The sequence below is a fragment of the Lepus europaeus genome, chromosome 17 (assembly GCF_033115175.1).
Source record: "Lepus europaeus isolate LE1 chromosome 17, mLepTim1.pri, whole genome shotgun sequence".
NCBI lineage: Eukaryota > Metazoa > Chordata > Mammalia > Lagomorpha > Leporidae > Lepus > Lepus europaeus.
In genome coordinates this window covers 12,899,190-12,921,287 of record NC_084843.1, presented here as the reverse complement: position 1 = coordinate 12,921,287, position 22,098 = coordinate 12,899,190, and the positions used below count along the sequence as shown (strand labels likewise).

Below are 22,098 nucleotides of genomic sequence, written 5' to 3'. Positions count from 1 at the left end.
GTTTCTTTTGGGTCTCCTACAAAGGTGCAGGGGCTCAAGGACTTGGGCCATCTTCTACCGCTTTCCCAGGCCATAGCAGAGAGCTGGATTGGAAGTGGAGCAGCCAGGACTCAAACCAGTGCCCATATGGGATGCTGGCACTGCAGGTGGCGACTTTACCCACCATGCCGCAGTGCCGGCCTCCAACGTTTCTGTTAAATCACTTCTTCCAGGTCTCTCTTTAGTGTCAAAGCAGTTCCCTAGCTTGACCTACTTTTTCACAGGTTATAGATACTTGGCCTGCTTTCCCCTCAGTTTTAAAATAGTCATCATCTCGGGATTTTTCCTGGCTTCTTAATTCTTACTATTCCAGAAAAGTGCACTATTCTTGTCTCAGGGCTGATCGGTAAGCCTTCTAAGCAGGGTATACCTATAGTTATAAAGTTTTGGAAACTACATGCCTGAGAGTAGAACTATTTTGTCATGCCAAGCAAACATTCAGGATATTGAGATTATTTAAATTTTAAAAACGGTCTTCAAAAATCATTCATCCAAACATATCAGAAAGTCTTTTGTATTTGTAAAAGCTGGTTGCTGTGTTCATGAGAATATGGAACAACTAGCTAGTTTGGCAAAGTAATCAAAATTCTACATGCTAAGGACACCTAATAGTGACTGCTATAGACTATTAGTGTGTGTGCTCCCACCCTCTCTCCACAACTCATACACTGAAGTCTTAATCCTCAGGTGGTGGTATCTGGATGAGGCTTTTAGTAGGGGATTAGATCTTGATGGAGCCCTCCTAGGGAAAAGATGGCAGCTATGAACCAGGAAGTGAGCCCTCATTAGACACGGACTCTACTGGTACCAGTTTTATATTTCCCAGCCTCCAGAACTGTGAAAAATAAACTTCTGTAATTTCTGAGACTCCTGGTTTAAGGCATTTAGTTAGCGCAGGCCAAATGGGCTAAGTCAGTGACTGAAAAATCACTGTCTGGGACGAATGGCATATAGATCACTTTTGCTTAGCTTGCTTTTGGGACCTAGTAACAATTCTAATCATCAGGGTCTATGGCACTTATGATTAGAGTGTGATAAGATTTCTCGGGGTGGTGCTGTGGCTCAGTGGGTTAAGCTGTGCCCGCAGCACGCGCATCCCGTATGGGCTCAGTTTGAGGTCAGGCTGCTCTACTTCTGATCCAGTTGCCTCATGTGCCTGGGAAAGCAGTGGAAGATGGCCCAAGTTCTTGGGCCCCTACACTCACATGGGAGACCCAGACGAAGCTCTTGGCTCCTGCCTTCATGGCCATTTGTGGGGTGAACCAGTGGATGGAAGACCTCTCTCTCTCTCTCTACCTCTCCCTCTAAGCAAATAAATAAATCTCAAAAAACAAAACAAAACAAAACTATAAGATTTCTCTACAAACTTTGAACGAAAATTGATAGGTCAAGATTTACAACTAGGAAAACTTTTATATTGAGCTACTCACAAGGTGAACTTCCATGTACAGCATACTTGGCACTGAATGTGTTAGAAATATAACTTACTTTTTATCTTCTTCTTTTTTTTTAAGATTTACTTACTTGAAAGTCAGAGTTACACAGAGAGAGAAGGAGAGGCAAAGAGAGGGAGGGAGGGAAGGAGGGAAGAAGAGAAAGAGATCTTCCATCTGTTGGTTCACTCCCCAGTTGGCCACAAGGGCAGGAGCTGCGCCAATCTGAAGCCAGGAGCATGGGTCTCCTACACGGGTGCAGGGGCCCAAGCACTTGGACCATCTTCTATTGCTTTTCCAGGCCACAGAAGAGAGCTGGATCAGAAGTGGAGCAGCCGGGACTTGAACCAGTACACATATCGGATGCCGGCATTGCAGGCAGTGGCTTTACCTGCTATGCCACAGCACTGGCCCCTAGAAATGTAACTTTCTAGTCATTTCACTGAATACCAGGTGTCAGATCAATTTGTTTATGGTTTTAGAGCACAAATTACTGCCAGCCTAGGGGCTAACAGCTTACTCCCCAACCCAGTTAAAAGCAACAAGGTTTTCTATCGACAAATTTCTATCCTACCATCCATCACTTTTAAAAATTACAAAACTGGGCCGGCGCCGTGGCTCAACAGGCTAATCCTCCGCCTTGCGGCGCCGGCACACCGGGTTCTAGTCCCGGTCGGGGCACCGATCCTGTCCCGGTTGCCCCTCTTCCAGGCCAGCTCTCTGCTGTGGCCAGGGAGTGCAGTGGAGGATGGCCCAAGTGCTTGGGCCCTGCACCCCATGGGAGACCAGGAGAAACACCTGGCTCCTGCCATCGGATCAGCGCGGTGCGCCGGCCGCAGCGCGCTACTGCGGCGGCCATTGGAGGGTGAACCAACGGCAAAAGGAAGACCTTTCTCTCTGTCTCTATCTCACTGTCCACTCTGCCTGTCAAAAAAAAAAAAAAAAAAAAAAAAATTACAAAACTGATGATCTCACTAACTCCATTAGCACTATGAAAACATTCACAATGAGAAGGCTACGTTCTTGTATTTATTCTCTCCATCTCCCCTCATCCTCTCTCTCCCTCTCTCACACATAAACAAATCACTTGGGTGTAAAGTAATGAGATATTTAACTCAATTTAGAAGCAACTGAGTTAAAAAAACTGGACAGTTAAAAAAACTGTCACTCAATTTCTTTTTATAAAGCATATTTCAGCAAGGTATTAACTTCTGAGAAGTTAATAAGACAACTTCTAGGTTCTAGAATGAAAAAGGTAAAATACTGAGTCTCTGAAGGATCATTTTCATATCTATCTGATCTACCTCTAAGCACTGGCAGGTTTGTTTGTTTGTTTGTTTGTTTTGACAGGCAGGCAGAGTTAGAGAGAGAGAGACAGAGAGAAAGGTCTTCCTTTTCAATTGGTTCACCCCTCAAGTGGCCACTACGGCTGGCGCCGATCCGAAGCCAGGAGCCAGGTGTTTCCTCCTGGTCTCCCATGCAGGTGCAGGGCCCAAGCACCTGGGCCATCCTCCACTGCCTTCCCGGGCCATAGCAGAGAGCTGGACTGGAAGAAGAGCAACCGTGACAGAATCCGGCGCCCCAACTGGGACCAGAACCCGGGGTGCTGGCACCGCAGGCAGAGGATTAGCCTAGTGAGCCGCAGCACCAGCAGCACTGGCAGTTTTAACAGTAATGGAAAATGCATACTAAAATATTTCATAGAACCATCAACTACTTTAGAAACTAAGCTCTCTGCTTCCAAGAATCTTGCTAAATCCTCAATCATCTTTCACTCAGTTCCATCACTCTAATGGAAAAAGGGAGAGACTATTTATGAGGGATCTTCAAAAGGTTCATGGAAAATTATGTAAGCTGAAAAACCTATGCATCAATTTCAACATTTTTTGCACTAAAATAAACTTATCTTATAATTCCATTTTCCTATGAACTTTGAAGTACCTTCGTATTAGCTGTCTTCTTTGAAATGAACTCTTATCAGCCAAGAGGTTTCACACCTTGGATGCACATGATCATCTTTTTCATGGAAAGTGTAATTCTTTGAAACAGACATATGGCAAATGTTTTGCTTTTATCTCCTGGCATAATAATATACTATCAACTCCCACAGAACTTTTCCAAGAGGAAAAGTGAGGAGTAGTGCTATTACAGAAGTAAATTTTAACATCCCCTCAATGATGACAAACATATGATTTTATACATACACACACACACACATACATTTTTAAGAGGGTAGATTTCTACAATTTCTCAAATGGGCAGACTTGAATAGTACAGGAAAGAAATTCTCAATTCTGTCATGCAGATTCTACATGTAAACATTTCTTTGTCAGTATAATGCCTATATTTTCAGTGATTAACTCTTAAAGGATAGCTGAAAAAAAAAAATCACTGAAATCAGTCCCTCCTAAGAACCATGGCAGATTCCAAATTCTCTGAAGAAAAATCGCAATGTTGTCTGGGATAGCTTTATACTTAGAGTTGGGTTTGAATTCTGGCCTTAACTTTTACTAGTTTTGTGACTTCAGGCAAGGAATTTAACCCCTATGGGACTTATCTGACAACAGGGATACTGAAAGTCTCTACCGCACTGGACTGTCAATACTAAATCAAACTACAGGCAAAAATGTCTAATACAAGCCTGGAACTTCTGTTATCTGCCCTCGGGACGACTTCTTACTTGGTGAAAACACACAGTGTGTGTGCGGGGGTGCCCTTCAAGCTTCAAAGCTGAACGCCAGCTTGGCCATCTGATAGCCTGGCCTCTAAAGCAAATGTGAAGTGAATTAGGACTGTATCCATTGGTCCCCTCATCTAAGAGACAACAAAGATCCAGAAATATGCTGATAAAGTAAACTCCATTATCCAAATCCAAGTGGTCTACGAGATCTAAAGAACAGAAATGATCCTCTGCTCAGGTTCAAAAGGCTGTTAGGAAAATAATTACATCTGAACAATTACCTGCAATATACTTTGGTTTCTTTTCTCCTTTTTCAATCTGACTGAAGTCTCCATTAAATCTTCTGATTTAAAATGAATCTGAATTTCATACAACCATCACAGTAAAATAAAAAGCTCAGAAAAGTGTACAAAGGCTAAGGTTGCTATGGAAACAATTAAAACACTCATCCTTTTAATTCCTTTTAAATAAAAATACCTCTTACTCTGAATCATCAGGTCAGACCTAAGCTTACTATCCTTTCACTGTACTTCTCCAGGATGATTTACTAAGGAAGGAAGAGGGCCTCAGGGACAGATAGTTGTATTTGACTTTTTTAAAAAATAGCTTTTTATCTTGAAATAATTTCAAACTTACAGAAAATTTTCAAAAATACAACAAAATATTTCCATTTGTCCCGAGCCTAGATTTCCCAATTGTTAATGTTTTGTCACATCTGTTTCCTTCTCTCTGATTATTTGTCTTCCTGAGCCATTTGAAAATAAGTTACAGATATGATGCCTCTTAACCCTAAATACTTATGAGAGAGGCAGAAAGAGAGAGAGGGAGAGGGAGAGGGAGAGGGGGGAGTGAGAGAGAGAGAGAATGTCTTCCATCCACTGGTTCACTCCCCAGATGGCTGCCAACAGCCAGGGTTGGGCCAGATCAAAGCCAGGAGCCAGAAGCTTCATCTGGGTCTCCCATGTGGATGCAGGGGCCCAAGCACTTGGGCCATCTTCTGCTGCTCATTAGCAGGGAGCTGGATCGGAAGTGAAGCAGCCTGGGACGCCGGTACTACAGATGGCAGCTTTACTCGCTACCCCACAGTGCTGGCCACTTAAGTGTATATCGCTTAACGAGGACATTCCCTTACCACAATATAATAAAGTAAAAAAAAAAAATTAACCTGGGGGGCCAGCATTGTGGCATAGTGGATAAAAGCTGTCTTGCCACCAGCAACCCATATGGGCATCAGTTCAAGTCACAGCTTCTCTACTTCTGATGCAGCTCCCTGCTAATGCACCTGGAAAAGCAGTAGAGGATGGGCCAAGTGTCTGGGGCCCTGCACCCATGCAGGAGACCCAGAAGCAGCTCCTGGCTCTTGGCTTCAGCCTGGCCCAGCCCGGGCTGTTGCAGCCATTTGTGGAGTAAACTGAGAGACAGAAGACAGACCTCTCTCTGTAACTCTGCCTTTCAAATAAAAACAAAACAAAAATATTGGCACAATATGATAAGCTACAGGCCTTATTCTAACTGGGATGCAGTTTTGAAGTATGTGTCAATACTCTTTTATTTCTGCATAATCTGTGACTAAGGATTTACTTAAATCAATAGCATTTAGCAAATTACAGTCTGTAAACTATTTATAAGCCTACAAAGCCTTAAAATTATCTGACTTCACAGAAAAAAGATATCACTAATTGTTCAGAATAAATGTGAGCACATATACACAAAATGGCAATAATTATAGATTTCTTTAAAGCATCAAAAACTGGGCGAAAAATCTAATGTTGATCAGTGAGTGTACGGTTATATTAAGGAACGCAGTGAAATACCATGCAGACATTAAAAACAATGACCTGTGTCCCAGAGAAATATGACCACAGTATATGATCATGTGAGGATAAAGGCAGGTTACAGAAGTAAATTATAATCTCATTTTATTCTTTCTTTATTTTTTTGACAGGCAGAGTTACTGAAAAGAGAAAGGTCTTCCTTTTCCGTTGGTTCACCCCACAAATGGCTGCCACGGCTGGCGCGCTACAGCCAGCATGCAGCACTGATCCAAAGCCAGGAGCCAGGTGCTTCCTCCTGATCTCCCATGCGGGTGCAGGGCCTAAGGACTTGGGCCATCCTCCACTGCACTCCCGGGCCACTGGAAGAGGAGCAACCGGGACAGAATCCGGTGCCAGAACCCAGGGTGCCGGCGCCGCAGGCAGAGGATTAGCCTAGTGAGCCGCGGCGCCGGCCTCATTTTATTCTTTAAAAATCCACATTCTGTATGTGAATAGCATGATCAAGTGTATGTTTTATACAGTTTTTAAAAAGATTTATATATTTATTTTTAAGATGGATTTATTTGAAAGGCAGAGTTACAGAGAGACAGAGGCACAGAGAGAAAGAGTTCTGCTGGTTCACTCCTCAACTGGCCGCAATGGCCAGAGCTGGGCGGATCTGAAGCCAGTAGACAAAAACTTATGCTGAGTCTCCCACACAGGTGCCAGGGCGCAAGGACTTGGGCCATCTTCTACTGTTTTCCCAGGTCACAGTAGGGAGTGGAGCAGTAGGGACTCGAACCGGTGCCCATATGGGATGCCGCTACTCCAAGAGGCGGCTTTATCTGCTAAGCCACAGAGTCAGCACCTATACAGTGTTTCTAAAAAGTCAACAGTAGTCTCTCTGGATAGTGGAATTATGGTTGATTTTGCAGTCTTCTTTATTGTTTTCTAATTTTTTTTCTAAAGGGGAAAAATAGCCCACACCAATTTCTAAACATATATACTTTTTATCTTATAAAGATGCCTATTTTATTGTTAAAATATTCAAGTTTCCTCAAATTTCAAAAATAAATATATCATCACTAATATTAAAAATCTGTTGGGGCTGGGACTGTGGCGCAGCGGGTTAAAGCCCTGGCCTGAAGTGCCGGCATCCCATGTGGGTTCCGGTTCTAGTCCCAGCTGCTCTTCTTCCAATCCAGCTCTCTGCTATGGCCTGGGAAAGCAGTAGAAGATGTCTCAAGTCCTTGGGTCCCTGCACCCCACGTGGGAGACCCAGAAGAAGCTCCTGGCTTTGGACTGGTGCACTCCGGCTGGTGCGGCCGTCTGGGGAGTGAAGCAGCGCAGGGAAGACCTCTCTCTCTGTCTCTACCTCTCTAACTCTGTCTTTCAAATAAATAATGATAAAAAATCTGCTCTTGAGGCTGATGTTGTGGTGCAGTGGGTTAAGCCAGCCACCTGCAAAGCTGGCATCCCATTTTGGTGTGGGTTCAAGTCCCAGCTGCTTCACTTCTGATCCAGCTCTTTGCTAATAAGCAGCAGAAGATGGCTCAAGTCCTTAGGCCCCTTCACCCATGTGGAAGACCCAGAGTAAGCTCCTGGCGTCTGTTTGGCCCAGCCCCAGCCATTGCAGCCTGTGGGGAAGTGAACCAGCAGATGGATGATCTCTTCTGTAATTCTGCCTTTCAAATAAATAAAATGAATCTTTTTTTAAAATCTGCTCTTTAGGATATTTATTTCCTCATGCTCAATGGCTTCCTACTTAAACTTCTGACAACATTCTCAGTGCTGATCAATTTAGGAAAGCTAATTCACACATTTTCATTTAGAAAACAAGCTGTCTGTCATACTCTAAGAATCACTAGCTAACCTTTACAGAAATACATTTACCCAGAAGAATTTTATTTGTAGTGATTAACAAACATTCTTATCTCTTCCAGTATACAGCATACTGTTTATTTATAAACTAAAATATAACCACCTATTTGTCTAGTACAATCCAATATCAATGTAAATGAACATGCTTTTAAATGGGAAACACAGCTGTCTCAAACACCTTTAACCTATTCATGCTCAATATTTATGTGGAGAAATATATAATACCTAATGGAACTATGAAAAGGAGTGATTTAATGGGACATATGAATTAAGTGTTGTTGCCCATTTCCACTTGCCTGTTTGAAGCAAATGCAAAAATTTCAACTTAGTTTTATTTACAGCTTATTCATTTTTGAAGTCAATTACTAAATGACAGAACTTCACTTTTTAAAGTGTTGAGTGCAGGAGATCTTCAAAGTTTAGTAACATGAACTACTACTTACTCAATGTTCCAAAACTATGTTAGTAATTACAGATAGCTAGAAGTGTTTTCCATGACATGACATTAACACTCTACACCTCAGAAATTTTAAAATTTCTTATCTTAAAATATTCCTGAAATTTAATGTTTGCCCATATTTTATTTTCAGTTGAGATGGATGGCAATTAGTTGATATCTATCCTCTTGTAATAGCCCTTAGTAAATGTGTTCATGTTCTCAAATCACCATATGGCCCTTTTTTAGTCAAAGAGTCAAAGGGATCACACAAACAAGACTACTGTCTGCTAATACTAACTGATAGAATCAAAAAGGGAGAGAACAATCCAACATGGGAAGCGGGAGACACAGCAGACTCATAGAATGGCAGATGTCCTAAACAGCACTCTGGCCTCAGAATCAGCCCTTAAGGCATTCGGATCTGGCTGAAGAGCCCAAGAGAGTATTGTAGGCATGGAAAGCCAAGACACCCTGGAAAAGAAAAAAAAAAAAAAAAAAAAGAAGACCTAAATGAAAGATCTCTGCGAGTGAGATCCCAGTGGAAAGAACGGGGCCATCAAAGATGGAGGTACCTTTCTCTGAAGGGAGGAGAGAACTTCCACTTTGACTATGACCCTGTCGGAATAAGATCAAAGTCGGCGAACCCTAAAGGCTTCCATAGCCTTGGCAACTCATGACTAGAGCCTAGGGAGATTACTAACGCCATAAACAAGAGTGTCAAATTGTTAAGTCAACAACAGGAGTCACTGTGCACTTACATCTCAAGTGGGATCTGTCCTTAATGTGTTGTCTAATGTGAAGTGATGCTATAACTAGTCCTAAAACAGTATTTTTACACTTTGTGTTTCTGTGTGGGTGCAAACTGATGAAATCTTTACTTAGCATATACAGAATCTATCTTCTGTATATAAAGATAATTGAAAATGAAAAAAAAAAACAACCTGGTGTTAAATTGGAAATTGCATAGAAAATTAATTAATTTTTAAAAAATATCATGTAGGATCTCTGTCTTTACTGTGCTGTACACTGTTATTTAATGCTATAACTACTACTCCAACAGTATTTTTTTACTTTGTGTTGCTATATGGGGGCAAACTGTTGAAATCTTTGCTTAATATATACTAAACTGATCTTCTGTATACAAAGAGAATTGAAAATGAATCTTGATGTGAATGGAAGCAGAGAGGGAGCGGGAAAGGGGAGGGTTGTGGGTGGGAGGGAAGTTATGGCAGGGGGGGAAGCCATTGTAATCCATAAGCTGTACTTTGGAAATTTATTTTCATTAAATAAAAGTTTAAAAAAACAGATTTATTTGTTTGCTTGAAAGGCAGAGTTACAAAGAGAGACAGAGAGAGAGATACAGATCAAGATTGATCTCTATCCACTGGTTTACTTCCCAGATGGCTGCAATGGTAGGGGCCAGGCCAGGCAGAAGCCCAAAACTCCATCTGGGTCTCCCTTGTTATGTGGCAGAGGCTCAAGTACTTGCATCTTCTGCTGCCGGAATTCCCAGGAGCATTAGCAGGAACCTGGACTGGAAGTGGAGCAGCCAGTACTGGAGCTAGTGCTCAAGTGGTTTAACCTACTTTTAACAACATAGCCTACTTAAAAAAATATAAAAGGATGTATTATTTATTTAGAAGGAAGACGGATGGAGATGGGAAAAGGGAGTGGGAAGAGGGGAGATTCCATCTGTTAACTAAATAAAAATTTTAAAATGGAGTGAAAGTAAGGAACTTATAAGAGCACACAAATATCTGCATTAAAACAGGAAAAATCAAAGTGGTGTGGCATTTAGGCAAAGTTTAGTAATGACAGTTGCTATGTACACTCTGAGATGTTTACTATCATGTCTATTTTAAAACATATTTATTTACTTGACAGGCAGAGACAGAAAGAGAAACAGATAGATGGATGGATAAGGCACTCCCATCTGCTGGTTCACCTCCCAAACGTCGGCAATGGCCTGGCTGGTCTGAGGCCAAAGCTTGGAGCTGGAATCCAATCCATAGTCTCCCAGGTGCATGGCAGGTCAGCCACTTGAGCCCTCACTGCTGCCTCCCAGGGTCTGCATTAACAGGAAGCTGGAGTCAGGAGCCAGAGACAGGTATTGAACTCAGGCACTCTACTCCCATATGAGATGCAACTGTCTTAACCACCAGGTCAAATGCCTAACTCTATTACCTCCATTTTAGAGATTATGAAATAACTGGCTTACAGTCATTGAAGTGGAACGGAACAACATGGACTTGAGCCCACATCTTCTGGGCACCATTTGTGGAGACAGTATTGAAGAAGGGACAATTACTAGTGTTGGATTCACACTGCCTGGCTTTACAGACTTTTTTACCACCTCATACCTGGATAATTTGAGTAAATTACTTTGTTTCCTTGTATATAAAACAAAATAACAGTGTCTATTCTCATGGGGTTGCTCAATGAGGATTAAATGATTAATGCATATAAAGTCTTAAATATGACTGGCACAGAAATTGTTCATCTCTTGTAATGCTAACTACCACTGGACTAAAGACACCTAGGCAGGGAGTTAGAGACAGATGTCTAACTCCACCTCTCATAGCACTTTCCTAAGTCAGTTATCTCCTAGTTCTGCACCCAGGATCTATATTTCACTAAGTGGTTTTTGTAATGGGAAGGTGCTGCTGTGTTTTTGTAAAGGATGTTTTAGTTTATAAGAAAGTATGGATGGAAAGGATCAGTTTTACTTGATCAAGGGTCTTAAGAAACAAGTTTAAAATGTTTAAGTTTTTCTTTTTTTTTTTTTTTTTAAGATTTAATTGAAAGAGTTATAGAGAGGGAGAGAAGGAAAGGAAAGGGTGGGAGGGGGAGGGAGGGAGGGTGGGTGGGAGGAAGGGGAGGGGCAGGAGGGAGGGAGGGACCATCTTCCATCCATGGGTTCACTCCCTAGATGGCGGCAGTGGCCAGGGCTAAGAGCCAGGCTGAAACCAGGAGCCAAGAGCTTCATTCAAGTTTCCCACTTGGGTGACGGAGGCCTAAGTACTTGGGCCACTCTCTGCTGCTTTTCCAGGCCATGAGTAGCCAGCTGGATCAAAGTGGAACATGAACCAGTGCACATATAGGATGCCAGCATCTCAGGTGGTGGCTTTACCCACTACACAATGCCAGCCCCCAAAATGTTAAAGTTTTATGAATATTGCTTCCTTAACTTGCTCTCAACAGCTCTTTAAAACAATCAAACAATCTAGGTTCTTACTAGGGTATTGTAAAACCAGTCTGCTTTATTTTCATGACCTAAAAATAATATAAAGTCCAAACTGTTCATCTTACTAGATAAGACATTTAAAGTCATTTCAATGCTGAAATAATAGCATTGAAAAGACAAAAACAGAAACAGAAACCAGTAAATAAAAAATGTGCATGGGGAAAATTCCCTCTCTGGACTGACATGTTAGATTCCATACCTTAAACCCAACCTGTCCAGAATGAGACCCTGTCCCTCGCCGCCTCCTTCTCTCAGCATACCTCACCTTCCTGGTTTCCTCTTTGACTCCTAGAGCCCTTCCATTTCCAATGGTATCTAAGCCACACTGATTCTCTTTTCCATTTCCATTTGCACTAGCCTGGTTGACTTTGATTATCCCTCACCGCTGTTTCAGATCTTTGCCTTGTCAAATCATTCCTTGACGTTACTTACCCATCGCTGCCAGATTCAATAAACATTATTGTTGACTGCCCACTATGTGCAGACATTTTAAATCTAGAACCTCAATTAGCCCTCAGATGATCATTGGAAGCCCCAATAGTCTCACTTTACAGAAGAATGAAGAATTTGTGGATTATAGGTTTAGGGACTTTGAGTAAGGTCATGCTGCCAGTAAGTAGCCTGTGACTCAATTCTGGCTTTAAGTACACCTATTGGAAGATTCTGACGAGATCATTTTCATTCATTCCAAAGTTCCTACTGTCTCAGAGAGTAACAGCCAAACTTCTTAGCCTGATATTTTAAAGCACTATAACATGTCTGACCTATTCATTCTTGCTTTGCATAATCGTCCTATGCTACAATATTTTTTTAAAGATTTATTTATTTGAAAGGCAGAGTTACAGAAAGGCAGAGAGAGAGAAAGAGAGAGAGAAAGAGAGAGAGAAAGAGAGAGAGAGAGAGAGAGAGAATATCTTATCCGCTAGTTCAATCCCCAAATGGCCACAACAGTCAGAACTGGGCCGATCTAAAGCCAGGAGATTCTTCCGGGTCTCCCACGTGGATGCAGGGGTCCAAGCATTTGGATCATCCTCTACTGCTTTCCCAGTATATAGCAGAGACTATGGACCATATGGGATACCGGCACTGAAGGTGGAGGCTTCACCCTCTATGCCACAGCGCTGGCCCTCCTACCATATTCTTTAGCCCAGCTTGGATAACTCATAATATCCTAAATACACAGAAATATTCTCTGTCTTTATTGTGGTTTATGCCTGGTCCCCACCTTGAAATGCCCTCTGTGCCATCTCAAAATTCTACATGTACCATGAGGCAAAGTTCAAACGGCACTTCCTTGATATATTCTTTTCCAGTTTTCCTTAAAGAAATGAATGCTACTTCCCCTTTATCAGAACCACATAGTAGCTTATTCTGAATCTCTTACAGCTAACAGTAATAATGGCACAGTGCTCAGAGTACTACTGACCCTGTATCCCCCACTGCTTATTTCTCTTGAAGGCAAGGATTATACAATGCCTTAAACTTCTTAGTCAGTTTCTTCCCTTCTCATACGCAACAGTGACTTAATACTGAGTCGGTCTGTTTACGTTTCTGTATTTAACATAAGCTCCTACCCCTTGCTTTAGAACACCTGTGAAAGGGAATGGCATCCCTTATTTTTAACCAAGATGAAATGGAAGAGTGGAAGTGTCTGTTGCAAAGGACTTATATTTAAAATTTCAAAAGCATTTAGTTGACTTAAGAAGCCAAATTATAGAACATTATATATAGTTAAAATTTCACTGAGTCCCCACTGTATTCTCAAGTATTATCAAATTGAACTAAATCAGAGTTTTCATAAAAACTGACATTTCCAAAAGAGCTTTATTTGCTTTAATCTTTCTCTTCTTTTTGATAAGATTAAGACTGTAAATGGCAAATGGTTAAACAGGAGCACCAAAATGCTGTGTGCAAGGCATCTGGCCTTAAACAAACACCCCAAAATGCCAACTCTGAGGCACCCAGGCTGACGTATTTATAAGTCTGTCTGTCTCTGATACTCTTATTTGAAATCACAGGTCTTCAGGGAGCTCCTTTAAATTCTTTGTATGAACAATATGTGCACAGATCTGGACTTTGATGCCAATTATGCACCTCTGTAAACTAAAATCCTCACTTGAAAAATCAGGTTTTTCTCAAAAGTAACATTGAACAGTAAATTTCATTTTGTGGACTTCTTCACCTTAAACATTTTTTATTTCAAGTACATATAAGATAGGCTCAAAGGGAGAAAGGTAACATTAGTGTGATTGAAAGTTATGTGGAAACTCTGGAGGTCTGCAAGAAAGAGGATTGAGGATACAAATGGAGGCTCAAGGAGAGGAAAGCCAAGTCTTCCCAGCACTCAATGAGCATCTACCGAATGCCAGTGCTATGAGCAAAAACCAGCACGATGCCTGCTGCAATGGGAGATACTGCTGGAGGGAACCCAGATCAAGTGATGAGACTAATCACACAAATATGTGAACTTCCAACTGTGATGCATATTTACCAAGAAACTACAGGGTAATCAGGGAAGGTTTCCCAGAGGAAATGATGACTGATGTATTTAATAGTCAAGCTCTGATAAAACACCTGAGTATTCCGAAACAGAAGGAGTTTAAAACGTGGATGGCTAGTTGGTGATGGAAGAACTGAGTACCAAAGAGGATATAGTAAAGAAATTCAGATATGAGAGCAGTAAGAGGTCATTACCAACCTTAGGCTGAAGGACAGAGGGAGAGAGTGGAGGACAGGGCTACAGCACCACGAAGTTGGAAGCATGGTGGGCTTATCCTGTGAGAAGCATGGAACCATGGAGGACAGCGTGGCTGCCAGACCCGGTACACCAGGCAGAGGAGGAGAGGAGGAGTACCCTCCTTGGTCCACTCCCGCTTCCCATCAGGTTTTCACACTGGTCAAACCCAGCTGAAAGCTGGCTGGCACTGAAGACTTGAAATAGATCCTACAAAGGTCAGCCCTCTTACAGCACAGAGCTGAGTGAGGCCCAGGAAAGTATATGAGGTCAAATAAGGTAAGGTCTGGCACAAGAAAGAGTTACGTGTGAGTGGAGAGAGGAGTTGGGAAAGGGAACACATGTGTAAAGGTATACAGGGAATACAGTAAACAGACTATGGCAAAATGAAGAAGTGAAATGGGAAGGAATGAAAGATGACCAGTATGGTTAAAGCAGAAAATGGGAGGGTTGAAGGGAAGGCAGAGAAAAACACAGGGAGGAGGGCAAGGAATGACTCTATTGGCTATAACAAGGATTTATCCTTATTCAATGAGCAGTAAGAAATCATCAAGAGGTTTAAGCGAACAACTGATGGAATCGAATATTTATCTCCAAAGATCACTTATCTTCTCTTGCTCCCAGGATGCTACCTGAACAGTGGCAACATGCCAAGGATTCTACCAGGTACATGACTCAGAGCATAAAAAGAATAAAGCATTATCTGTGCCCTGCTTAAATGTGTAGCATGAGTACAAGCATTATCATCAAAGTGTGTTTAAGTATTCTTTCAGCATTAATCGCCTGATTTTTATCAGGGAAGTGAGACTTAATGTCACGGCCCCACTGACTTAGTAAATTTGTTAATTAGTGTCCTACGCTTTACTTTTTGTATTTATATACTTTCATTAATCACTCACCTTTGTCTTTTCAGGTGAAGAACACTATTTTTTTTCCCCATGCATTCATCTTTATATGGCTATCTCATTTCCATGTTAATTTTAATTCTCTTTCTCCCCACCTTATCCACATCCAGCTGTTAGAATTTCTTGCAGAACGGCAACCGGAAAAGCACAAATTATTCCCTCTGTGAAAATAGTACGGCTTTTAAATAGAGCATAAAAAGACTTCATTTTGTGACATCTACAAGAAAAGCTGAATTTCTTATTTTGAAGGAACAGTGACATTTTGTTTATTTCTTAAAGCATTCTAGGTCCTATGTAATTTATTTTTATTTTTATAAAGATTAATTTTATTTATTTGAAAGACAGAGTTAGAGAGGTAGAGCCAGAGAGAGAGAGAGAGAGAGAGAGGGAGGTCTTCCATCTGCTGGTTCACCCCCCCAAATGACTGCAACGGCCATAGTTGAGTGGATCCAAGGCCAGGAGCCAGGAGCTTCTTCCAGGTCTCCCATAAGGGTGCAGGGACCCAAGGACTTGGGCCATCTTCCACTGCTTTCCCAAGCAATTGCAGAGAGTGGGATTAGAAGTGGAGCAACTGGGACTTGAATCGGCGTCCATATGGGATGCTGGCGCTGCAGGCTGGCGCTTTAACCTGCTGTGCCACAGCGCCAGCCCCAATCCCATCTAATTTAAGTGTGGTCTGGAATTCTGTCATATATACAGGAAGACTTCAAACAGTTCATGGAAAATGGAATTAAAAGGTACAAAAAAATTTAAAATCCACGCAGGTTTTTTTCATAGTATGCATTTAACTTTGTGAAAACTTTTCATAGCTCTTCCTTCATTTTGTACCTCTTGAAACTTCTTAGAGAAACTTAGAGCCATGTACAAATCTGACTCTATATCATACATTCTCTCTTCTAGATCTGTGTTGTCCAATAAGGTAGCCACTAGCTATACAAGCACTTGAAACGTGGCTAGGATGAACTGAGATTCAATCTGTGGGTTAACTGTAAAATATACACCAGATTTCAAAGACTTTGTATGAAAAAAGAATTCAAAATATCTCATTAATCTTTATGTTGGCTTCATATTAAAATGACAATGCTTCAGATATATGGAACATTACTAAAATTTTTTCACTTTTAAAAATATGCCTATTAGAAGATTTAAACTTAGATACTGGTCTGTGAGTTTCATTAAATCACTGAATATTATACTTGGGGGCCAGCGTTGTGGCGCAGTTGTTAATTCTCTGTGATGCCAGCATCGCATATAGGCACTGGTTCTAGCCCCAGCTGCTTCTCTTCTGATCTAGCTCTCTGCAGTGGCCTGGGAAAGCAGTAGTAGATGGCCCAAGTGCTTGGGCCCCTGCACCCGCATGGGAGACCTGGAAGGCTCCTGGCTTCACATTGGCCCAGCTCCAGCTGTTGTGGCCTCTTGGGGAGGGAACTAGCAGATGGAAGACCTTTCTCTGTCTCTTCCTCACACTGTTTTAACTCTATCTCTCAAATAAATATCTCTACCTGCCTGTGTCTCTATCTCTAAAATAAATAAATAAATATTTAGAATATTATACTTGGTCATTCTTACCCTATTTTCCATATCTTCAAGCTAGATCTGTTTGTGACAATGTATTCTCCTAGTAAGTAAATAGATTTTTTCAGAACTTTTGGTATGGATTTTTGGTAAGAAGCTTTCTGAAGGGTAAAAACACATTTATTAATTCCATTTGTTTTAAATGCTCATTTAACATCTTGATATTAGACAAGACTGATTTCCCTAAATATTGTTTTTTTCTCCCATTTCTCAGCCAGTTGCTTTAACCTTTACTCTTGAAATACAGAGTTGTTGGGCACTCTAAGAAGTACCTCTAAATCAGACTCAATCTTGGCAAGAGAACGTGGCTGATCTTATTTTGAAGGCCCTTGCTTTCAAATCTCATCTCTCTACACTTTCTGATTTCTCCTTCCTCTGCTCTGAAGGGCTTCATTATCACAACTTCTGAACTGTATCCTAATTATTAGAATAGCATTCACAGTCCAGTTTTTGTTACAGACAGTGAAATTAATGGAACACATACAGATAGATCTTTCAGTCAGAGGCTCTCTGTACACGGGGAGAGTATTTTATAGACTCTAAAGTACTAGCTATATTAGAGATTTTGACTGCATCTCTCTTTTCCTACCTAACAACTGTTCTTAGAAAGCAGGCATAATCTCCTCAAATTTCTCTTTAACTGTAAGGGTGTGTTTAAAAAATAAATTAAAGGGAGTCTCATATCAATGATTCACCTTCAGAAATAGAGTTTTCAGAAAAATGAGACTTTGATAAGCAAATGGCAGAAAGATAAAAAGCACTACTCAAAACAGAAAGACAAAATCCAGAATTTATAATGTAAATTCTTCCAACTTCATAATTTTTGGCAAGTTTGAGACCCAAAAAGCCCTTATTAGTTACCAATTCCAAGCTGCCAGTCGACACCATGTAATACTCTGGAAGGAATGTATTTATTCTGAGTAAGAGTTCTAAATTATCATTTATGGATTCTCCCCATCTGTTAGCTGAACATTCTTCAGGGGTTTAACACTTCCTGTTTTTCAGGTAGATGTGAAATACCTGGCATCTCCCAATGTATTTCACCATAGTTCCCTCTGATACCTGTTTACTGGGCTACATAAGACATGAAGCACTTATATTCTTTTATTTTAACTAACAAATACCATTCTAGAAACTCTCCTCTGCCCACCTACTCTACATCAAGGGACTCAGAAGCTTCTTTATAATTCCTTTTCCACTTCAAAACAGGAAGAAATTCACATTCATACTTCTTGTCAGTGACATAGTTGTATCAATGTTATTTGGACTTTTAACCTTAATTATAGAAGGAAAGACTTGGTCTCTTATGAAGGCAATTGCTATGGAGTATCTGAATACAGAGTGTAGCAAGTTGAAGCACACACAGTAGGGTCAGCATCAGAAAATGTACGTAAGAGCTTGTTTCTAAATTCAGAACTCCTTACACCATTTTATTCAGAAGAATAGCTGCTTATAAAGATCCGCCATGCCCTTTCCACCCAAGAACACCCACAGCACATTTTCATGGTGCTCTCTCTTCTCCCGCAGTGACCTCCAACATCCCAAGGTGGACAGAGAACAGAACAATCTGTTTGAAGAATCAAGTGTGAGTATGGATAAATGACAAGACATAGAAGGCACAGACAGAATAATCAAAATGGGCAGAGAGAAACAGAATAGAACATTTACTAATAATGTCTCTTTTTTTGGTCTGTAACAAGGGGTAAAGCAAGTGGGAGATCAATGGCACGGAAACTCTAGTTCTGGAGGGTAAGACTCAGGATTTCTCATCTTAAAGCAATGTGTATAATGTGACACTGATGGGCTCTGTCTGCTTTGCCATGCACACAGTAATAATTCTACAGGAGCTATATGTCAGATTAATTTATTCTGAATACTGCTTGATAAGCACTCTAAATTCTACAGTTGTTTTCACAGTTCACTACTGAAATATAATGGCCTTAAACTTCTTTAAAGGAGAGACAGTGCCCCTTATTTTTTTTCAAAAGACTTATTTATTTAAAAGGCAGCGCAATGTTGAGAGGGAGCTATATATATATATATGCATATATGTACAAAGATCTATGTATGCATGTATGTATATAGATCTACCTATCTATCTAAGACACAGACTCACACACATACATCATCTGGTTCACTCTCCAAATGGCTACAACAGCCAGATCTGGGCCAGACCAAAGTAGAGAGCTAGGAACTCTACCAGGTCTCCCAAATTGGTGACAGGGGCCCAAATACTTGGGCCATCTTCCACAGCCTTCCCTAGTACATTAGCAGGAAGCTGGATAGCATGTAGTTGGGACTTGAACCAGCACTTTGATACAAGATGCCAGTGTCATAAGTAGTGGCTTTATCTGCTGTGCCACAATGGTGGCCCATGAAACTTTTAAAAAATCTTTAAATTCCTTAAATTTGTTTCTTAGTGAAAGAGAAGCAAATTATCATCACTGAACCCAACTACTGCAATGTATTGAAATACATCATAAACTGCATTGCCTCTTTTTGGTGTAGGTGAAGATATTTTCACACTGATTCTGTAAGATGATCTTTGCAAAATGATCATCTAATTTTTAAGTCTAATATCTAATTTATTTACACTTCAGTTACCCTATGGGCTTCTCATGACAGATTGTTCCTTATTTTCCTTATTGTTTTTCAAGTTTTATTTATTTATTTGAATGGCAGAATGACAGAGAGACAGAGAAAAAGAAACAGAGAGCTTCCATATGCTGATTCACTTCCAAAATGCCAGCAACTGAGGCTGGGCCAGACCCAGGTGGAAGCCAGGAACATGGAACTTCAACCAGGTCTCCCACATGGGCGTCAGGATCCAATTACTTGGACTACCATCTGCTGTCTTCCCAGATGCAGTAGCAGGAAGCTGGATTGGAAGCAGAGTAGCTAGGACTTAAATTGGCACTCTGATATGGGATGAGGGTATGTTTTTTTTTTTTTTTTTGACAGGCAGAGTGGACAGTGAGAGAGAGAGACAGAGAGAAAGGTCTTCCTTTTGCCGTTGGTTCACCCTCCAATGGCCTCCGCGGTAGGCGCGCTGCGGCCAGCGCACCGCGCTGATCCAATGGCAGGAGCCAGGTGCTTATCCTGGTCTCCCATGGGGTGCAGGACCCAACGCAACCACTTGGGCCATCCTCCACTGCACTCCCTGGCCACAGCAGAGAGCTGGCCTGGAAGAGGGGCATCCGGGACAGGACCGGTGCCCCGACCGGGACTAGAACCCGGTGTGCCGGCGCCGCAAGGCGGAGGATTAGCCTAGTGAGCCGTGGCGCCGGCGGGATGAGGGTATCTTAAGCAGCAACTTAATCCATTCTGTGACAATGACCAACTCTTACTTTTTTTAAAGAACAAAATTACCAGTTACCTCATTTATCCTATGCATTCTTTTATTCAGATAATAATGAGACAAGCAGGGCACCGACCTCAGCATATTGGTCTGACCCAAGTCTCCCTCAGATTTCTAATAAGGTATTTCTAAAGTAGGCTTTCTTCAGGCTATTTATTATTCTTTTCAATTTTCCTCTTATATCACAATCTATGTAAAATCTTCTTAAAAATTAAGTCATCAAGTAGATTTAAGTCATTTTCTTGTGGACTGGCCACCTAAAAATCATTCGTAACCACTCTTCCCTTTGCCTTCAAGTTCTACAAAGGATCTAGTGGCCAATCCTTCCTGGCCACTAGAAGTTGTGTGACCCAGTTCTGACCAATAAGACTTAAGTGAAAATCCCTGGGAGAAGCTTCCATTTAGCAAAGCCCCTGGCTGACACAAACCTTTGGCCTGCATTAGTCCTTACTCTTTTTCTTCAAAGATACGTATGTAGAGGTGCACTAGATATCTTGCAACTCTGAGACAAAAAGGATGGTGGGAAAGGAAGCCATGCTCCTTGATAACAGTGTTTTCATTCATTCTTTCTTTCTTTCTTTCTTTTTTCTTTTTTTTTTTTTGACAGGCAGAGTGGACAATGAGAGAGAGAGAGAGACAGAGAGAAAGGTCTTCCTTTTGCTGTTGGTTCACCCTCCAATGGCCGCCGCAGCCAGCGCATCGTGCAGATCGGAAGCCAGGAGCCAGGTGCTTCTCCTGGTCTCCGATGGGGTGCAGGGCCCAAGCACTTGGGCCATCCTCCACTGCACTCCCAGGCCACAGCAGAGAGCTGGCCTGGAAGAGGGGCAACCGGGACAGAATCTGGTGCCCCGACTGGGACTAGAACCCGGTGTGCCGGCGCCACAGGTGGAGGATTAGCCTATTGAGCCGTAGCGCCGGCCTGATAACAGTATTTTAAGACTTTAAGAACTTCAGATACATTTAAAACATGAACTGAATGAAGTGTCTTTCATTCTGGGTATTCATTACAACTAGTGGATAATGTCAGTGAACAAATGTGAATGTTTAACACGGACTGAAACCTAAAGACTGCACAAAGACAGCTTCTTACACTCAAATAATTTAGTATGCTTGCTTTTTAATGATTCTCTATTTTCTATCTAAATTTGAAATATATCCCAAACTATCCAATCGTATACCCTGTTTTATGTTGTCTTGAACAGACTAATTTTCCTCCCTAGAGTTTAAATTCAGACATGTAATTTAATGCCTGTACACACTTACTATTGCTGACATTTTCCACACCAGATATAATTAGCAATCTAGAACTATGTTTTCAAAACTGCCTATGACATATGCTAAGATCTGAAATAATGACTCCAGATTAAAGTCTTACTAACCTTTGTTATAAAATATTAAAACTGTCTAACCTCATATCTTTGTAAATATGATACAGCAAAGTGAAAATGCCAATAGCAATGGCAAGCTATAACCAATTCAGAGGAAAGTAAAAAAATTTACCCAGACAAAACAATGCTTTATTCATGCAGTTATGTATTTCAAGAGAAATTCTAAAACTGGTTATTTTATTACTCTAAGGAGCTGTTTTAAATTGCTTGAGATGTAATGTAAAAGAGGGCTGGCACTATGGCGCAACAAGTAAAGCCGCCGTGTGAGGTGCTGGCATCCCACATGGGTACCGGTTGAGTCTTGGCTGCTCCACTTCATTTCTAGCTCTCTGCTATGGCCTGGAAAAGCAGTAGAAGATGGCCCAAGTCCTTGGGCCCCTGCACCCATGTGGGAGACTAGAAGAAGCTCCTGGCTCCTGGCTTCGAATAAACCTAGCTTTGGATGTTGCAACCACTTGGGGAGAGAACCAGTGATGGAAGGCTTCTCTCTCTTTCCCTGCCTCTGCCTCTAACTCTGCCTTTCAAATAAATAAATAAATAAATTGTTATTAAAAAGAAAAAAAGAATACTGGGGCAAGAATAGCCACCAAAGGAAGAAGAAATCTTGCTTAAAATCTGTTTTGCTGCTGTCATTACCATGCCCCAAATCTTCCCCAGCGCCTCACCAC

General features: G+C 41.4%; 1 protein-coding gene across 4 annotated transcripts in view; it reads right to left on the bottom strand.

The window, feature by feature from the left end:
* The window catches only part of PDZD8 (PDZ domain containing 8), a 94,973-nt gene that overhangs the window by 30,986 nt on the left and 41,889 nt on the right, over positions 1–22,098 (bottom strand). The gene's annotated exons all lie outside the window — the stretch shown is intronic.